At 39.2% G+C, this 12,627-nt stretch overlaps 1 long non-coding RNA gene across 1 annotated transcript in view; it reads left to right on the top strand.

The window, feature by feature from the left end:
• The window catches only part of LOC134056120 (uncharacterized), a 96,178-nt gene extending 84,573 nt beyond the window's left edge, over window positions 1-11,605 (top strand). The window contains exon 3 of the long non-coding RNA XR_009934127.1: window positions 9,300-11,605. This is a non-coding gene — a long non-coding RNA (uncharacterized LOC134056120). The remainder of the gene's footprint in view (window positions 1-9,299) is intronic.
• The last annotated feature ends 1,022 nt before the right edge of the window (window positions 11,606-12,627 follow it).

Raw genomic sequence — 12,627 nt, 5'->3', positions numbered from 1 at the left:
GCCAGGAGGAATGACTATTTTGTGGACAGATACTGTAGTAGACAGAAGTATTGATTGGGTTTCATTGTAATAAACACTGCCAGATGTTATCTCAGTGTGTACTGTTTGCATTAGTAAATAAATAAATTCTCCAGAGCACAATTATTCCCTATAATACTTTTTCAAAAGCTGACTCTTGTTTTACTATTGAGCTTCCTCTGCTTTCTGTGCAGCTTGAGAAAATAATTGGAGCATGTGAAGCTGATTGTAAAATTCAAATCTTGCTGTAGGTTCACATACCATGTCAGGGCCAAATCTAGCATGTATAAGTGATGGTATCTTCACTTGAGGTAGTCTTTCTTCACTGGAAACTTCATCCAGGAGAAAATAACTGAACAGGTTTTATTTACTGTTGTGTTGTTCTCCATACTGGTGAACACATTATCGTGGGAATGTCACAGTAAACATCTGTGTCCTCTGACTCTTGGTAAAGGCTCTGTTTGCAGGTCACTTGGTACAAAGTGATGGTCTGGTTCCAGCCTACATGCTGGTACTGAAGGCGTTGGTTAAATGTCAGTGCTTGAAGCCCAACATGTCGCCTATCAAGTTAAACCAGCTCTGAGTAAGAATCTGACCTTCCACAGAGACCAAGAATTCCAAGAGTCCAGAATCACCGATCAAAATGATCAATCACTTAAAACCAGTTTGAAAAGCACACTGGGGCACACAGCACATCATCACAGTGCTCAGCGTATCAATGTGGGCCTGTGTACAGCTCTGGCACCTGAGTTTGCCTAGTGCTGCTGTTTTCCTCACAATAAGTAAGGCACATTGAAGCAGACTTAGATCTGAGTTCTCTCTGATTGCTGGTGCTTTCAGCTTTCCTGAAAACACTGAGCAAGTCCACAAGTGCTTTACTAAGTGTAGTTGGTGTCCATAAAAACTCATGTTAAATGAGAGCTGAAGTTGTGTACTGTATATTCTGAAAATTATTACTTTTTATTTGCATATTCTGAAAATTACTTCTTTTACTTTCCCTGAAATAGTAGTTTCTTGCTCTGCTGGACTAACTCATCTCATAATTTATGATTTTGAGTTATGTACTGAATGCTGGCTTTCACTTAGATGCAGGTTCCCTTGACAAGTCGGCTCATTCCAGAGCCTTCCCAAAACAATTTAAAAGGTTTAGGAAGATGCAATGTGTATTTGAATTCTCTGCCAGTGAATCAGCCTTATTAACCTTATGACTCCTAAATTAAATCAACATTCTCTGTGTCACATCCTAAGTTTAAATTCATATAAAATATGTGGGGTTTTTTCAAATTCTTAGTAGTGTTACTATTGTTTGTCTGCTTCTTCCAGCTTCTTCCAGCAGCTGAATTTTCAGTTTTTAGTCTGTCTGCTTAGGTGTATTTAGAATTTTTATACATTTTACTGGAATTTTATGTAATAACAGCATTTACATGTGTATGTATTTACAGCTATACTTTGCAATCTCTAAGGCTACTCCTTCTGAAAAATTCTATTTTGGACAAAGATCATCCTATCAATACTTTTTTTTTTCCTATTTGTCAGTGTCTTCCTTTTACTTCTTACCAAAAAGGGAAAAGAAAAAAATTAATTAAGAACAAGGAAAGGAGAAAACGGGGGACCTTCCCACCAACTTTTTCTTTCTGTGTACACAGATACTTTCAGTAATGTCTCTGAAAACTCTGAACTACTTGCTCCTGAAATTCCCAATGTAAAATTTGCAATACCTGGCCATTTAAAAGGCAGCTCTTTTTCTCATCCCACTTCCCTTTGAACAGGCAAGTGCATATCCATGCTGCAACCACTGAAGAACAATTCCAAGTTGCACGCAAACATGGTGTGTCAGCTTCACATTTTTTCTTTTTTCTAAGGAATAAACATCACAAATGTGAAATGAAACATAACAGAGAGGCACCTGAATGCAGATAGAAAGGTAGAATCTGCATTGGCTCAATTTCAGCATGGACAGCGGGAAAACTTAAATCTACTTGTGAGTCCTGAGATCTTTACCTCCCTCAGGTTAGCAAATGTATCTAAGGCAGGGAGCTGGAATAGCTAATTCCCAAGTGATTTTAATGATTCATACTCCCTAAAAGAAGGAGTCATGGGAAATATGCCGGAGCATCACTGTGTTGTGTGCTATAGGATGTTTGTTTAGGGAAATGGCTTTGCTAATAGATTCATTAATCAGTTGTGTCCCAAATAAAATAAAAAGTGCAATACAGCCCTCCTTGGGTTTGGTCTTCTGCAAAATTAAATGCCTCATTTATGTCTTTTATCTAGGCAGGAAAATTGGACCAAATAATGACCAATGAATGATTCAGTAGCTCTGAGGATTTTTTGATTTTTAAGGTGCAAGGACTGCATGAGATTGCTGCTTCTTCTCAGGAGTTATGATAAAAAAACATTGCTGTATTCTCTCCTCCTGCCTTCCCTGTCTCTCAGCTCTCAAGTGACACAGGGCCACAACATTACCTGTACTTACACCTCAGGTAAATGTTACAACAACCTGCTGATGTGACTACAGGGGGTATTTTCTTTCTGGTAGATAGACATATACATTTCCTTTGTTCTACATTTGTGTGGAACAAAATACCCTGCTTTTTAATGATTGTTTCCTAGGATAAGGTTGGAAGTTTGTCCCCAGAACCAGTTTGGGTTTTGGTGTCTCCGTTGTTACTGTGTGCAGTGATGCTGCTTAATGGTCATTCAGGCAGTGGACTTGTTATTCTGCTTCTTGGCCTAAAGTGGATTGAGATTCATAAAAAACAATCTCAAATCACAAAGCCACCATGGGAGGCTTATAGCTTATGTGACTATCTCACTTGGGCTAGATTTGAATCAGCAATCAGGAGGTGAATGCTTTTGTTCTTATCCCACTGCCAATTTCCTGAACTAACATAATCTGAGTGTGTGTCACAAAGTTTTATTTTCCAGTTGAGTGCATCCATCCTTTAAAAACAGGTTAAAAAAGAAGAGACAAAATGTAAAGGAAATTTAACATCCAAAAAATACAGAACAGTGCTCAGGACTTTAAAATAAATGTAAACATCAGTTCCTGCCAAGTTAGTCATTACTAAGAGTTGTTAACACGGGGGATTGATTGAGAGAATGATTGTTCCTGTAGAATGATGATTTAATAGGAGAAAAATCTGATAGATTTGACATTGCTACATAAAATGTTCAGAATGGTTATTCTTTGGTAAATTGCAACTTTCGGTTGTACCCTGTACAGATGTATTTGTTCTTGTGCCTTGCCACATTTCCCTTTTTTTTTCCTGTTATTCTCTTTAATTGCTAGAAAGTATTGGTATTCACCATTGTTACACGTCACCCAGAAGAACATAAACACACCCCATTTTCCTTCCTCTTGTTGCCTTCTCTCACCCTTTGCTTGGCCTGTACTCGCCTACCTCCTCTGATGTTCAATAGAGCATTGCAAAATTTCCTGCTCTCCATCTTTAGAAGGTGTCTACCAGTAGCTTTATTTGCTCCTTACTAGCACTGCCTTCACATGCAGTGTTCTGGCTGATGATTATTTATCTGCTACTTAGTCCTAACAAAATGCTTAGAGCTTTATAAGCCAGAAAATGGAGGCTGTCTCAGCTCAAGGAAGTTGTACAAGACAAGAAGATGAAACAGCTCTTCTATTATTCCCATCTTTACTGACAGTCTGTATTTTGTCCTTCCATTTTTCAGCAATAATTTATGAGAGGTTGGTTTGGTTTTTTAAGTCTGAAATGACCACTGCCTCTGTGAACATCCTGTCACAAGTGTTGTTGGTGTCTTTGGTCTTCTGTAAGGTCTAGTGGTTTGTGCAGGCCATGCCCAAATAATAGTGATCACCTTGATTGGAGCTGCTGCTCGGCCTTTTTCTTGCAGACAGGGGAGGCTGGTGTCAGAGGCTGGCCACAAATGGCCTTTGGCTTGCCTTGAGAAAATGTAGGGCTAGCCCTGGTGCTTGTACTCGATGAATATGAATAATAATAAAGAATTCTAGAGTCTGATTGCAACAAATAAATTCCATAACACCCTCTGCACTGTGTTGGTTGTGCCAAAGAGCATATACTAAAATGACTGAGAACAACAGCAATTCAAAACAGCAGCACACAATGGTGTAATTGGACTCTAAGCACATAAAAATAATGGTTTAAAAGAAAGGAAATACAGGCAAAAATGGGACCATGGAGTGGTATCAGGGACAGTGTCATGAAACTGTGGTAAGATGCATGAGCCTAGTAGAAAGAAAAAGAGGGGGTGGGGGGTGAGTTACTTATGAATCAGTACAACTGTGCTTTGTTCTGCATGAGTGTTTTAATAGAGAAAGTGTAATATAAGGATCAGGTGGGCTCGTGGGAATGGAACAAAAGGTTTTGTAAAATTAAAGCAAAATAATTATAGCTCTAGGTGTAGAGTGAGCACACTCCAGCAGTTGATAGCAGGAACCTGCTCAGAATGGAGAAGGAAGGAGGTAGGAAGGTGCACTTGGGAAGGTCTTTTGGTTTGGTTTTTTTTTATAATCTATGCATACACATGCACATATACATACATACATGTGCACGTATAGTGCAGAGTCATACATGTATGGTGACAAAGACTTTATATCAGTGACAGTTTTTTTCAGCTTTAAAATAGATCCCTGGAAAAAAATGCATTAAAATGAAAATTTAAGGAATAGTCTCAAATAAATTAATTAACAAAAAAAGGAGAAATACTAGGACAGCATTACTTTCTGAAGGAATAAGTCTAAAACAGAGACTGTCATATGACATGAGAGATGTTCTTGCTGTAAAAAATCCCAATGATGAATATGTGCAGAGTGCCCAGTACACTAATAAAGCCAACTCAAAGTCCCGGTAATGAATGTGATCATAGGGGGTTCAGAAGAAAGCTGTCAGCAATCCTTTGTGTTAGAGAAACTGCCATATTTGGGCAGAGCATTCTGCTGTGCTCTTGTGCAGAAAAAGCTGTTTCCTACCTGAATTTAAGAGTAGTTTTACAACAAGGTGAGTGCTTCGTTGATCACCAGGTGGCCTCCCTGGTCTAGTTGTGAGCTTTTTCTTTACTGTCTCCCTATACATGTACCAAAGTGCATATGGATTCTGTATAAAAGTAGGAAACAAAACAAAAACCTGAAATAGAAACCTGACACACCATGCACTTTCTCTCTAAGTTGCTGATAGTCCTCAAGAGATGTCCAGGATCCAGGAGTGGAGAAAGCCTGTGCCCAGGTGTTCATTTTTCTCCTTCTGTCATGTTGGTCTCACAGTGTTCTGAATGTGCTTCTATTTTGGGAAGTGACTTCCAAATAAATAAATTAAATCTTTTTATTTGTAGGCATGCTGAAAGAGAAAGAAGTAGTGAATTTTGATACCAGCCCCATTGACTCCCTATAGTGTTTGTGGGTTAGGATGAGTTCCCTTCCGCTTATGCACTGCTTCATGGAATGTTATAAGGAATATGAGCAGCTACCAGTGATTATATGAACATAAAGTGAGAAACTGGGGTTTTTACAGCACTCAAATCACTTTCCTTCCATAGTGGATGGTGTCTGATGGGCAAGACTGATTGCACCTCATTGTGGTTCAGTTTGTGGAAAGGAGGTTCAGCATAGCCCACAAAACTGTAGTTGCAGGAACAGCTACTACAGATGGCTGGCATGCAAGATAAGGTCTTGGCAAGGGAGGGGGGACAATTAGCCTGCCTCCCACCACATTTCCCCTTATTCTGTAGTCAGATTTCCCTTATTCAGAGTTTGTTCAGGATAATTGTTCACTGACAATATATTTTTGTGCTCACAGTGCAATCAGAGGCTGTTCTCACTTGAAGCAGATCACATTTCTTAGGTAGCGCTTTCTGCCAGAACATGGAGGCTGAGATCAGAGTGAAGCTTTATGAGCTCCATTTGGTGCTTTTTACTTCCGTCTTGTTTCTCTCTCTGCAGGGGATGTGAAACTAGATTTGTCCTGTTTCCACAGCAGGGTTTTGGTTTATTTTGTTTTTCCAAAGCATTTCATTCGGTGGCACAAATCCAGAGGAGAGTGTGTTGCAGAGATGGATTTGAATGTCAGACAGAAAGAGTTGTGTTTAATAATTGTAAACTATAGAAACTTGAGAGCAGGAGGCCCCTGTTTAATACAAACATTCTGTGGCTAAATTATCACTCTAAGTATTTGCCCTGAAATTTAAAGAGCAGTGAGACATGGTAACTTTGCTAAAATGGATGTTTATGAGGTCTGAAGCTCAAATTTGAAATTATTTGGTTCTAGTTCTCCTCTCAAACTCTTTCCACCTTCCATCTACCTTTGTCTTTTGACTCAGAGGTGGCTGCCTAATAGAACTGAGTGGAATGTAGGACTAGTTAAAATGAAATTCAAAAAAGCATCACCAACAAAAAGCCCCACCAAAAATAAAATTAAAAAAAAACCAAACCACGAAGTTTTATAGGCTTTTAGAGGAAAAAAAACAAAAGAGAAAAAAGATGCTTTAGTAATAGGATGCAGTACTTGAAGATGATAGCCCCACATGCAAACAGCTGAGCATGTAGCTCCCATTATGTATGCCACTACTGCTTATCTCCTCTGCTCCCCTGCTTTTGAAAACTCGTTTCTGTATTGCAGCACAAGCTACCTATCTGTGTTGATCTCATTTTTAAGTGTTTTGTCAACATGAGCCTATTATGAAATTAAAGGTCAGTAAAAGGCCAGGCATTCGTTGGAGTAAGCACTGTATGCTAGAAAGGGAGGGGTCAAGAATGCCCCATCACATCCCAAGCTTTCAGATGTGCCTCATGAGCTGTGCATATTCCTGTTTGGGAACAGAGATGCTGTAAAGCTTCAGTCGACCCCTCATTCAAAGCAAGACACAATATGCCAGTATCTGTCACATTCCAAGTCCTTGAAACACTACTGAAGTCAGAGAATTCAAAGTCCCAGATTCTTGGCTTCTTTTGAGATCACCTTATTTTCTTCCTTGCCATTCTAGTAAATCTGACATACATACATACACATGCCTACTTGTGTAGATGTACTGACCTCTTTCCAGAGTATGAAATTCAAAAAAGGGAACAAAAGCTTGGGTTTTTCCCTTTGTCCTATCACTTTGTGACAAAAACAAAACAAATAACCACCACCAACAAACAAACAAACAAAAACTTCATACGTTGTTTATATTCCAGCTTTATTTTCTTCCATTCAGTCTTTGCTGGGAGCAAAGCATAAAAGATTAAGACAAGAACAGCCCTATGTATTTGTATTTGTATATTATATTTACATATATATGCATCTATATACATGTTATATACATATAATATGCATTATTTAGATAATACAACCTGTTCTAAGTTACACTGAAAAAAGGTAGTATTCCCACTTTTCCTCAGAAAGAACTGATGCAGTGCTGCTCACATTTCCCTGTTTTTTCTCCATCTATTTTGGAATTTGATGAGCAATAGCATACAGGCATCAGTAAAGTCAGCAGTCCCTCCCTTTGCTCTTTTGTCTGATTATCCTTTACCTAGTCTGTAGGAGAATGATTCTAATCTGGCTGGAGAATTTGTATCCTGATTTTCTCATACAGCACATGAAGTTTTTTAGATAACAGTAGGGACAATTTCTGGTCTTACTGAAGTTGTTGGCAGTTCTCCAGATGATTTGTTCTAAGATTTGGCCTTGAGAAAAAGGATCAAAGGATCAGTCATACTCATCTCCTTTTAATTCTGAACTAGAATGACCCATATCACTGCCCACTGATGGCTGCCTAGGATACTAGCAGTGAAATTTTGGAAAACGATTAAAAGTTAAAATATGTGCAAGAATGTATGAAACCCACTCTCTGAGAGATCAGAGAGAATACAGTTTGCCACAGAAAAATATGTGTTTAAATAGAACCAAATAAAACTGGAAGCTTGATATGAAAGAGATCTATGTCCATTTTATTATCATTCTATATAATGTCAATTTAGGATGAGGTCTGGAACAGTTCTTTCAACTTATGTATTTTTCTGTTTTTTTTCTAAAATCTTTTGATTGCAGAGCACTATAAATGGTGCAAAACAAAGTCTCTTTTCCAAGTTCCCTACAGTGAGCAACTTAAGAGCATTTAGCTTTAGTGTGTATTAGGACGTTGTGTCCTCAGAGAACAGATGCTGCCCCTTTGATCTCTAGATAGAAAAATCACAGTTTCCCAGTGGTTACAGAAGATCACTGGTGCACCAGAAGTGTGCCATGAAGATGCAGAATGAGGACCTCGCAGCTCTAGTCCATTTCCAGCATTGCTGTTGCTTTTTGTATGTTTTGAAAGAGAAATATTAGTGATCTCCAGTAATCCCTGTTTCTGAAATTAATTTAAAACTATTTATATAACTCAGTAATGTGCATTAGGGAAGGGAAAAAATAATTTTAAAGAAATAGTCACACTCTCCTAACTAAATCACAATTTCTTTTATGTGTTTATTTGTGCAGGTAGTCTGCAAAATAAATTTACAGGCATATAATTCTGTATGTCTGTATCCTATTCAGTGGCCCTTCCCATGAAAAAAGTTGATCTAAACCAATATTCAAATCTAACAGTTTTCCCTGTCTTTTGGAGGGAAGGGGAGGTAGAAAGTCAAAATACAAGATTTCATTACAATACAGTTCTGTCTGCAGCTGAAGGCATTTCTCTAGCATGTTGCTATCCAGAGTTTTCCTTTTCAAAATTTCTTGTTGGAGGTGACTTTTCCAGTTGGGTTGACTCTGCTGTTAAAACAGCCAAGCTGATTTTTTTTTTTTCTTTGATTAAGTGAATAAAATGTTAAGGTTAATTAAGCCAAGGAGAGTTTTAAATCTTATTGATTTTTTTTTTCTCAGTTCCTAACCAGGTAAACAAACTGCTTGTATCCATCTTTGCAGAGATATTTTAGAGCCACTGTGCTGAAAGTATAGTGTAAAAACACCAGTTTTCTCTTCAGAGACAGAAACACTCTGATGACCTTCAAACCTTGTGTGTTAAACTCACAAGTAAAAATCATGTTTTTCATTATTTCTGTTACCTCAAGGTTACTTCAGGGCTAAGGTTTCCTGTGAAGATCAAACAAGAGGTTTTTTCCTGTCTTGCACATCCTTACATATGCCCAGATTAAGCCCTCTGTGAAAATACTAAACCACAGGCGTCGTGGCCTTGAAGCTGGAGGGAGGATTGCTTAGTGTTATTAAGGCTCTGATCAGCAGACCAGACCAAGATTCAGCTGCTCCTGTCTGGCTCAGTAACCTTGGAAAAGTCAATAATTTCTTTGTACCTATGTTCCCCAGCTTTAAAAGGAAAGGGGATGCTCTTTTTCCTGCTGTGGAGGTACTTTGGAGACAAAGCTGCTCTCTGAAACTGATGGTGAGTATGGAACATGTGCGTGTGGATTGGGTTCCCAGCCTGTGCCACAGTGCCAGATTTTCCTGACAGCACGTGGTCCTGAAGATCCCCCAGAACATTATCCGTGCTGCCAAGCAATTGCAGCAGGCCTCTCCACTCCTTCCTGGTCACACCTTGTCAGCTTTGGGAAATGTCCACATCTCTCTCCCTGTTGCATAGGGCTTTTGGCACAGAGGATACTTCTGCATGCTCCTCTCACCCTTGCAGGATGGTGAGTGGGCTTGCCCAGCCTGGCTCAGTTGGAGTTTTTGATAAACTCTATAGAGTGAAATTGTTTTTTTCAGAGCTGCTTCTGTGATATATTATCTGCAAATGCTACTGTCCCTGATACATTTCTTTTTACATGTTTGGCTGTAACCTTGTTCACACAGGCTGATCATGTGTGCCCCAGATACAGACATGAAGACAAAGTTTCCGATTCCATCTGCTGCAGTCTATAGCGATTTTATCTACCATTCACTGTGGGGAAAGCAATTCTGATTTAAATGGCGCATAGGCTGTGCATTATTAGTGTGATAGGATAAAGTATTACAAGTTTATTCCTATTGAGTTTTTATATTTGAACAGGAAATAACTGTGCTGCATGAACTGTAAGTGGAGATGTATAAAGCAAAAAAAAAAAAAAACAAAAAAACCCAAAAACATCCCAAAACAAAACAAAAAGCAAACAAACAAAAAACCCACAAAAAAACCCCAAACAACAAAAAAACCAACCAAAAATAAAAACCAAAACCAAAAAGAAAAAAAAAAAAGAAAAACCTTGTGAAATAGTAGAGGCTGGAACTTTACATCACTGATGTCTGCTTGTTAAACCTCCCCAGAATGATTCTTCCACCAAAATACCCAACCAGTTCTTCTCGCAACTTTCAGCAGAGGTAGGCAGGAAATTCCATTTAAAAAAAAAATAAAAATTGCAGCTCCCTTGGAGACACCGCTGTTTGGAAATGAATAGTTAACAAATGCAACCTTTTCACTGATGCCCTAAATTCCTTTGTCACTTAGTAACAGCCTTTACAAACTACGCCTCCACGCCTGACCTAAGTTACATCATATTGCCATATTGTGAAATAATCTATTGTTGAATGTGTATAGAAAATTGGTTATAAGATCCATGATATCATAATGAATAATTATAATTTTTTTTACTAAATAGATTACAAGGTTTATTTAGTTAAAATATCATGTCAGTGCAGAGAGCAAAATAAAAAATAAGTTCATGTGCTGTGCTTGGATTGAGAGACATGTCATTATGTACCTTCTTAGCTTCCTAACACTGCTAATGGGAATAGTGATAACCTTTATCTCTCCACTCAGCTGCAGGAGACCTTGGTGTCTGCCAGGAGACAGCTTGCTAGTGGAAAGCTTCCTCCAGCAAGCTGGTTCTTACTAATCATCTTGTTAGTCCTCCCTAAGGCATCGCTGCATTAGTGCAGGTTTGGGGCATGATCACACCTTTCTAAATCTGTGGGATTTTAGTAGGTCAGGTTTGTATCAAGTGTTACTGTCCAGAAGTTTGTTAATTTAAATTAAAGTAGGAATTAGCCTGGAAAAATAAATGTATAATTGAGCAACTGGATTTTAGCTCAGGACCAGCTGAATCCATTACCAGGTTAGCATACCTCAATGTGGGCTTAATTTGCTTTTCTCTTTTCCTCAAAATTAATGATTTCTTTAAGTTTTTTGTTTGGAGTTCTGCTTGCTTCATTTCTAAGTAGGCAAAGATGCTCATGTGTGTCTAATGTTGTGGTAAACATTACATAGATAATGTTGAGAGTTAATCCAGTGTGAAGGTGGGCTGGTAGTGCTGAGAGCCTTTGTGACACAGAAACAAAAGCACTAAGTTGTTTTGAGAGCGATTTTCCCTGCTAGAAAAAGCACTGCAGAACGCCTGTCCGGCTTTGGGTGATTAAAGTACCTTTGAAAGTGAAAGCAAATAGGTGCTGCAAGCGGGGGGAAAAAAAAAAAAACGCGAGGTTCAAACAGCGGAGTGGCCACGCAGTCGGCTTTGTCTCGCTGGGGTTTGGGAGGGATTCCTGCCCAAAAAGGCGCGTTCGGACCGGGCCGCTCTCAGCCGTGCCGGGGCCCCGGGAGCCGCGTGAGCGCTCGGTCCCCGTGCCAGAGGAAGGAAGGCAGGCAGGCAGGCAGGCAGGCAGGCAGGCAGGCAGGCAGGAAGGCAGGCAGGAAGGCAGGCAGGCAGGAAGGAAGGCAGGAAGGAAGGAAGGAAGGAAGGAAGGAAGGAAGGAAGGAAGGAAGGAAGGAAGGAAGGAAGGAAGGAAGGAAGGAAGGAAGGAAGGAAGGAAGGAAGGAAGGAAGGAAGGAAGGAAGGAAGGAAGGAAGGAAGGAAGGAAGGAAGGAAGGAAGGAAGGAAGGAAGGAAGGAAGGAAGGAAGGAAGGAAGGAAGGAAGGAAGGAAGGAAGGAAGGAAGGAAGGAAGGAAGGAAGGAAGGAAGGAAGGAAGGAAGGAAGGAAGGAAGGAAGGAAGGAAGGAAGGAAGGAAGGAAGGAAGGAAGGAAGGAAGGAAGGAAGGAAGGAAGGAAGGAAGGAAGGAAGGAAGGAAGGAAGGAAGGAAGGAAGGAAGGAAGGAAGGAAGGAAGGAAGGCAGAGCGTATGAAGTCTGAGAAGTGACGGCATTTTGCACTGTAGGCAGCTGTGTGAGGTTACCTGAGGACAATGTCTGGCTCTACTGGCTGATTGCTTAAGGCATTTAAAAAAAAATCCAATTAATGGGGGCATCTCCTAAACAAATCAGATATGCCTTTCACCATGCAGTCCCTGTTGAGATGAGTATAATTTTACATTAACTACACTGGATAAGTAAGAATTTGTTGTGTTCTGACTTTATCCAGGAAATTCCCTTTTAACCTAATTGTCCCTATTAAGTGTGTCAGCACTTCTTTCAAAAGCTCTGCTCTGGAAAGGCAAATTAGTATATTAATATGGAAGCATATAATTTTCTGACAACAAAATTTGGGAAACCGTTGTCCATTTTTTCAGAAATAGTTATTTTTTACAAAATATTGCAACAAATTCTGCTTGCTTACAGTTCTTTATTAAAAAAATAAGTTTATTTTTGTTCATAATTATTTTTCACTTTTATACCTTAACAGCAGAATTATACTTGCCATTTTTATTTTCTTTAATGTACTTTAATTTTGTTTACAGTTGATTTAAAGTTTCATTTTCAGATTCTCATCTAAATATTGAAAATCTAACC

This window comes from Cinclus cinclus, chromosome 2 (genome assembly GCF_963662255.1).
Source record: "Cinclus cinclus chromosome 2, bCinCin1.1, whole genome shotgun sequence".
Taxonomy (NCBI): Eukaryota; Metazoa; Chordata; class Aves; order Passeriformes; family Cinclidae; genus Cinclus; species Cinclus cinclus.
Note: the sequence above shows the minus strand (reverse complement) of the source record. Positions and strands in the feature narration are given on the sequence as shown.